Below are 8,272 nucleotides of genomic sequence, written 5' to 3'. Positions count from 1 at the left end.
GCTCTCTACTTCACATTTCTGTCTTTCTGTCTCTCCATTTCTGCTCCTTGAAGGCCATGACCTTCAACCCTTCCAAGCCCCTTCTAGTTTTCTGCTATTGAACTGAACATTTTTAAGGAATATACATATACAGCTCTTTCCCGACTTGTCAGTTTCTGATGGTAGCTATTGTTGTCCTGTTGCAGTCGATGAGGGTTTAGCTGCCGGGCATCCCTACCTTATTTCTCCTCCTCCCTCCAGCTGTCAATTAGGTTATATCATAAGCTTTTTGTTTTGTTTTTAGCTATGAGGTGACTCGGTGGATAAAGAATTCACCTGCACTGCAGGAGACACAGGAGACATGGGTTCAATCCCTGGGTCAGGAAGATCTCCTGGAGGAGGGCATGGCAACTCACTCCAGTATTTTGCCTGGAGAATCCCCTGGACAGAGGAGCCTGGAGGGCTGCAGTCCATGGGGTCACAGAGAGTTGAACACGAATGATGCAACTGAGCACACACATATTTAGAATGTTCTTTATTAGTGCTGTGTAAACGTCCCGTGCTGAGCCAACCGTTGCATTTCTTCTTATACGTATTTAGATTGTCCAGAGTTAATCTTTGTCTCCAGTTTATTATTTGGTTATCTTTTCGTGCCACTCTTTAATTCTTCCTAAAGCGGCCAAGTAATCTGTAGAGCATGATCAAAGCCACCAGGGAATGTATCTGTTTCTTTTATTCCTCCGGAGCCCCGCTGGGAGTGGGGTGGTCTCACCCTGTCAGCATCAGGGTGCCCCTCCTGACTGCTCTCCTCTCTGGGATGCTAGTCTTCTGTATCCACGGCCTTGCCCTTTCTTCCTGTATTCATCTTTCCCTTTCTTCTCACATTTACTCTTTTGATTGGTAGCTTCTTGAGAAAGCAGACACGAGACACAAAACTTCTCATCATTGTGCATTTGAAAATGCCTCAATTCCACGTATCAATTGATAGACTGAGTTCCTAGAATTTTGAAATATCTAGTGTATCCTAGCTTCTTGTGTTGTTGAGAAGTCCAAAGTCATTCTGATTCTTAGAACTTATATTTGGTTGGAGGTTTTTAGGGTGTTCTCTTAATACCAGAGTTCTTGAAATTTCATGATGCTGTGCTGTGGGGGTCCTTTTTAACTTATTGTGTTGGATATTTAGTGGGCTCCTTTCAGCCCAGAGTCTTATATCCTTCAGCCTGGTTAAAAGTTTTTATTCTCTTTCCTTAAAATTTCCTTGCTCTGTTTTCTCAGTTCTTTCTTTCTCCCATGTCCTATTAGTCAGATATTATACCACCAGATACCAAATTTTCTTACCGCTTCTCAAATATCTCTTTGTCTTATTATGCAACTTTCTGTGTCATCATATTAAGTTGATCTAAAGTGAAAGTGAAAGTTGCTCAGTCAACTGTCTGACTCTTTGAGACCCCGTGGACTATACAGTCCATGAAATTTTCCAGGCCAGAATCCTGGAGTGGGTAGCCTTTCCCTTCTCCAGGGGATCTTCCCAACCCAGGGATCAAACCCAGGTCTCCCACATTGCAGGCAGATTCTTTACCAGCTGAGCCACAAGGGAAGCCCAAGTTGATCTAAGTTCTACACAAATAAAAGTCTCAGGATCTCCACAATCTTTTAGCATCTTCTAAAACTAGGTGGGCAGTTCTTGTCTATCATTGTTTCCTCTTGGGTTCTCCTGATCCTCATGGATTTATAATTTTTAAATTCCTTGACGATCACTTTGGGGGGATTCTCAGAACAAAGACTGGGGGAGCATGCTGATGGGGGTAGGGGCAGAATGGAGGTTTCAGCACTGTGGGCACCTGGTGGTTTAGTTTCTATCTTGCTGGTCTCTTTATTCCTTAGGACCTGGACATACCGCTGGGTTCAGTCACTACCTTCCCCTCATCCTAATGACATCCTCCGTTTATAGAGGGAGAGGACATAAAGGAAGATTGCTAGACTGGGGTCTTACAAAGTCAGCTCAGACTCCAGTTCTGTTCTTCCGTAGCAGAGTCAGCTTAGACCAGGCGGTGAAGCTGCTGCCATGTCTTCCTCTGTGGAATGGCTCACCCATCCTGACTGTATCTATGACAGGTGGTTATATGAGCATCAGATCAAGCGATAACACGTGTATACAGAGAACCAATGAGTGGTTCCCAGAGGGGAGAGTGGTGGGAGGAGGGGCAAAATCGGGGAAGGAGATTAAGTGGTACAAACTTCTACGTATCAAGTAAACAAGTTTCAGAGATATAATATACAGTGTAGGGAACATAGTCAGTATTTTATTTTGTTTTTTATTTTGGTAAAGTATTTTATTTATGTATTCACTTTTGGCTGTGCTGGGCCTTGGTTGCTACATGGGCTTTTCTCTAGTTTTGGGGCACGTGGGCTGCTCTCTAGTTGGGGTGCATGAGCTTCTTGTTGCGGTGGCATCTCTAGGGCACCCGGGGTCCCAGTATTGCGGCATGTGGGCCTCTAGAGCACAGGCTCAGTAATTCTGGCCCACATGTTTAGTTACTGCTTAGCATGTGGATCTTCCCAGATCAGAGATCGAACCCTTGTCTCCTACATTGGCAAGTGGGTTCTTTATCAAAGAGCCACCGGGGAAGCCCTAGCCAATATTTTATAACTTGGTATGGAGTACACTCTATAAAAATAAAGAATTACTATATTCTACACATAAAACTAATATTGTAAGTCAACTGTATTTTTTTTCTTAAAATTTAAAAATTGTAGTTGATTTGCAATGTTGTGTTAGTTTCAAGTGTCCAGCAAAGTGATTCGGTTATCCATATACACTGGGTTGGCCAAAATGTTCATTTGACTTTTTCCATAACATCTTATATATATGATATACATTGATATTGATGTGTGTGCATGTGTGTGTGTGTCAGTGATACTTGAATAATAAAAATGAGAGTGATATCATGTATAAGAATGTTGTTACACTGTAAGATATTATGAGCAGGTTAATTATACTTGACAATGAATGGCAGACCTGACAGCTAGTTGCTCAGGAGAATCTCTTGTTTGGAGGGTTTTTTATTTCCTGGCTTGTCCCATGATTCCCTCTGAATACTTGCTACAGACAATGGCTAGATCACTGGGAGCTTTGAACTTGGAAACTCAGTTGTCCTTTTTGGGGGAAACAAGGATGAATCAAGATGAAAAGGACTGACTCCCTGCCAAGAGAAAAAATTAGCAGTTGGGGAGATTCTAGAAAGCCTCAACCCACTTTCAAGCAAGGTGGCCAGGTGCCAAAATGTAGTCACTAGGTGCTTGGATGGAGAAGGAAATGGCAACCCACTCCAGTGTTCTTGCCTGGAGAATCCCAGGGATGGGGGAGCTTGGTGGGCTGCGGTCTATGGGGTCGCACAGAGTCGGACACGACTAAAGTGACTTAGCAGCAGCAGCAGCAGCAGCAGGTGCTTGGAAGGTGGATGTAATCAAGAAAGAGAGAACTGGCTTATACCTTGTCCAAAGAAATAATCTGACACCCCAAAGGCAGATCTGCAGAGTAAAGGGAGGTCAGGGAGCTAGGGCTAATCAGTGTCTTCAACACCCTCAATGAAGATGCCCATGGACACACACCCATTGGGTTTGCTTGGCAGCTGTATTTTCTTAGCAGACATGGCTGTATCCACATAAGCCTCTTGCTGCCAATAGTGCAAATTTCCTTGTCCTAATTTTGTGTTGATTACAGAGCTCTTCACTGATCATGTGCTATGTGATGGACATTCTTTTAGGTGCTTGGGATACGCTGATAAGAAAGAAAGGCAAATATGCCTGGCCTCTCGGACCTTACTTAACAGGAAGAATAATTTTAAGTGATTAGTCACTGTGCTAGGGGTTGGACTGGGACACACAGCTAGGGGATACGGTTCCCAGTTAAATCTTCCCACAGGGAGAGAACGGTTGATGAACTAATCCAGATACCTAGTCATTCCTGCACACTAAATACGAATTACCTGCCCTCTGGTCTCTTGTGAGTTTTGTTAGCTTGAGATGCTCCCAAAATTGAGCTTCCAGACACAAAGAATGTATGAGAGCCTGGAAAGGCTGACCCCATCCTGTTGATTTTCCTTAGCTACTCGATGCCTGGATGTCCTGTGATTTCTCTCTCATGTCCCTTTCTCTCTTTAACCACACTAGACATGTTTCTTATGTCATCCATAATCGCACTGCCTCTTGCAGGGCATATGGAGGAAAAGATAGTACGTTTTCTCCTATTTGGTCCTAGCTACTTCTTGAGATCTATTTTGTACGAGCTATGGTGCCCATCAGATGAACGGGGCAGTTTCTCTCCACAGACACTCCAAGTCTGCAGTGACAGGGTGGGTAGCAGAAAGCTCTCTTGATGGACAGAGTTGAATTCTGGTCCTGGATCTGCGGCTGACTTGGGAGAGTGACCTCTGTTTCCTGGACCTTTATGATCGCTTCTGTGTCAGAGAAGGCCGACCTCTGACTTTCTGTGTCGAAGGTATGTGTGGGATCCTCTGGAGAGTAACAGCGAGGGAAAACAGGATGTTGTTTGGAAGACAAGGGGAGAGGAGGAGTGGTGCGGGGCATTTCTCTTTTTGTATTTTTCTACCACTAGACACTTGGCTTTTTTCTCAGCTGCACTGAGGACTCACTGAGCGGACAGTCGGTCTCAGACACCTTCTCTTTTCCCCAACAGATGCTGGACTCGGGGTTGGATAAACTGGGTGATGGATAAAGTGAGCAAAGGAGTTAGATTCCTGACTACAGGCCTGGGGAGGAGGAGGAGCACCAGGAAAAACCTACGAGGGGTTCCTGCCCTTCCTGAGCTGGGCTTCGCTCTCAGAAAACAGATGGAGAAAGAAACAGCTTCTTCCCAATCCATGGTTTCCCTCCACTCCTTTCCCATGCTCCTCAAACGTCACTTTCTCAAAGGAGGTGCAAAGAGGAGGGTCCTTTTCCTTTACTTGTAGCCACCCAACAATTATACCTCTTCCTGGCCCTGATCCTCTCAAGACATGCAGACTCACATGTAGACACACAAACTGAACACCACAAACATATTTTGCACACAGTATACACACACTACACATGATACACACACACAACACACATTATGCACACACACTACACATATTACACACTATACACATAAACACACAATGCACCACCAACACACACCACAAACATTATACACACACACCACAAACATACACACACACACACACACACCACAAACATTATACACACACACACCCTGCCTTTAGCCGAAATTTTCACAAAACATTGTTTTCCTCATTATAACTATTTACTAAGACCCTGCCTCATGGCAGAAACTGAAGAGGAACTAAAGAGCCTCTTGATGAAAGTGAAAGAGGAGACTGAAAAAGCTGGCTTAAAACTCAGCATTCAAAAAACTAAGATCATGGCATCTGGTCCCATTACTTCATGGCAAATAGATGGGGAAAAAATGGAAAGAGTGACAGACTTTATTTTCTTGGGCTCCAAAATCACTGTGGATGGTGAATGCAGCCATGAGATTAGAAGATACTTGCTCCTTGGAAGAAAAGCTATGACAAACTTAGACAGCATATTAAAAAGCAGAGATATCACTTTGCCAACAAAGGTCCATCTAGTCAAAGCTATGGTTTTTCCAGTAGTCATGTATGGATGTGAGAGTTGGATCATAAAGAAGGCTGAATGCCAAAGAATTAATGCTTTCAAATTGTGGTGTTGGAGAAGATTCTTGACAGTTATTTTGTCTGCAAGGAGATCAAACCAGTCAATCCTAAAGGAAATCAAACCTGACTATTCATTGGAAGGACTGATGCTGGAGCTGAAGCTCCAACACTTTGGCTACTTGATGTGAAGAACTGACTCATTGGAAAAGACGCTGATGCTGGGAAAGATTGAGAGCAGGAGGAGAAGGAGACAACAGAGGATGCGACGGTTGGATGGCATCATTGACACAATGGACATAAGTTTGAGTAAACTCCGGGAGATGGTGAAGGATAGGGAAGCCTGGCGTGCTACAGTCCATGGGGTCACAAAGAGTCAGACAAGACCGAGTGACTGAACAACAAGAGCCTGCCAGGTTCCAGGCCTGTTCTCGATTCTGGGGACCCTTGGTGAACAGAATAAAATGAGACTGGCTTAATGGATCTTGCTTTCTGTGGGAGAAAGACCATGAGCATGTAAACAAATAAATGCACAATGCAGCTTCCAGTTGTGAGAGATGCTTTGAGATGAAGCAGAGCAAGGTTGGGGAGCAGGGACCAGGGATGGCAGGATGGGGGTGGGGGTGGGGAGAGGATGGCCAAAGGGATGAGGGACGTCTTTCCCCCTCCTCAGGGGATCCATGTGCAGGGCTCCTGAGGAGTGAATCTTCCCAATTTCCAAACCTTACCTCTTTAAATGTCCCAGTTTTTATTCTGACTAGCTTTGACCAAAATTATTTTACAAGCTTTGTACACCTCTGCTTTATAACACGGAAACCTGGCATAATCACATCTTTCTTTAAAAGATGCAACTATTGGGAACACCTGGTAATGAGCTGGGCTAGTCTCTAGGTTGTTGCTGTTGTTCAGTCACTAAGTCATTTCCGACTCCTTGTGTCCATGTGGACTGCAGCATTCCAGGCTTCCCTGTCCTTCACTATCTCCCAGAGTTTGCTCAAACTCATGTCAGTAGTCAATAATGCCATCCAACCATCTCATTCTCTGTTATCCCCTTCTCCTGCCCTCAGTGTTTCCAAGCATCAGGGTCTTTTCCAGTGAGTCAACCCTTTGCATCAGATGGCCAAAGTACTGGAGCTTCAGCTTCAGCATCAGTCCTTCCAATGAACACTTAGGTTGGCCGTTCTCAAAGTCTGTCCTGGGACCAGCAGCCTCACCAACCCCAGAATGCATTAGGAAGGCCCATTCTCAGCTCCCTGAGACCCGCTGAATCTGAAATCCTAGGAGTGGGGTCTGGGAAACTTTTTTTGACCCTCCCCACCTTTTGAACTGTGATGCTAGAGAAGACTCTTGAGAGTCCCTTGGACTGAAAGAAGATCCAACCAGTCCATCCTAAAGGAAATCAGTCCTGAATATTCATTAGAAGGACTGATGCTGAAGCTGAAACTCCAACACTTTGGCCACCTGATGTGAAGAACCAACTCATTGGAAAAGACCCTGATGCTGAGAACAATTGAAGGCAGTAGGAGAAGGGGACAACAGAGGATGAGATGGTTGGATGGCATCACCGACTCAATGGACATGAATTTGAGCAAACTCTGGGAGATGGTGAAGGACAGTGAAGCCTGATGTACTGCGGTCCATGGGGTCACAAAGAGTCAGACACAACTGAGTGACTGAACAACAACAAGAACTCCCCTAGGTGATTGTGAAGTTCACTCAAGTTTGAGAGGAGCTGCTATGAGGATGCTCTTGGGGCATGGCGGGGTGGGGAGGAGCGGAGCTGCAGTCTGCCCCACACCTAGCGACTGCTTTGCCCTTTGCAAGAGGAGCTCTTCCCGCCTTTCTGCAGCTTCTGTCTCCCACTGAGGACTTTCATCCCTCATGGCTGTCAGCAGAACATTTCTGCCTAATTTGTATCCCTTCTAATTTGCTGCTTCAGTCTGCTCTGTGTTGACAAACCAGATCACCGGCCATAACTCCATTATGCAGAAAGTAGGCATAAATTCCAGGGCTGCTGGAGCCTCTTGTTAATAATTTGCTGTCTTGCCCTCCAGACATCTGGCAGAGTGGAGAGAACACAGATTCTGGAGTCAAACAAATCTAGATTTCAGTGCGGGCTCCCACTCCCATGGGGATTCCCTCAGCTGCTGTGTACGTCTATTGCAATTATGCTTCCTCAAAATGAGATGACCACAGGATGAGTTCAGGGACCCACTGTGAGACAGACCTGAGCTAAAATATCATTGATCACCTGACCTCCATAAGCCTTGACTCTAACTGGTGAGCCACAGTGAGGTGCTGGGTCTCCCGGAATTAGTGTTAACTGAGAGCTAGGGTCCACCAGTCCTGGGTGTTCATCGGAAGGACTGATGCTGAGGCTGAAACTCCAATACTTTGGCCACCTCATTCGAAAAGTTGACTCATTGGAAAAGACTCTGATGCTGGGAGGGATTGGGGGCAGGAGGAGAAGGGGACGACAGAGGATAAGATGGCTGGATGGCATCACTGACTCGATGGACTTGAGTCTGGGTGAACTCCGGGTGTTGGTGATGGACAGGGAGGCCTGGCGTGCTGCGATTCATGGGGTTGCAAAGAGTCGGACATTATTGAGTGAC

The sequence above is a fragment of the Bubalus bubalis genome, chromosome 13 (genome assembly GCF_019923935.1).
Source record: "Bubalus bubalis isolate 160015118507 breed Murrah chromosome 13, NDDB_SH_1, whole genome shotgun sequence".
Lineage (NCBI taxonomy): Eukaryota > Metazoa > Chordata > Mammalia > Artiodactyla > Bovidae > Bubalus > Bubalus bubalis.
This window is presented reverse-complemented; position numbering follows the sequence as displayed.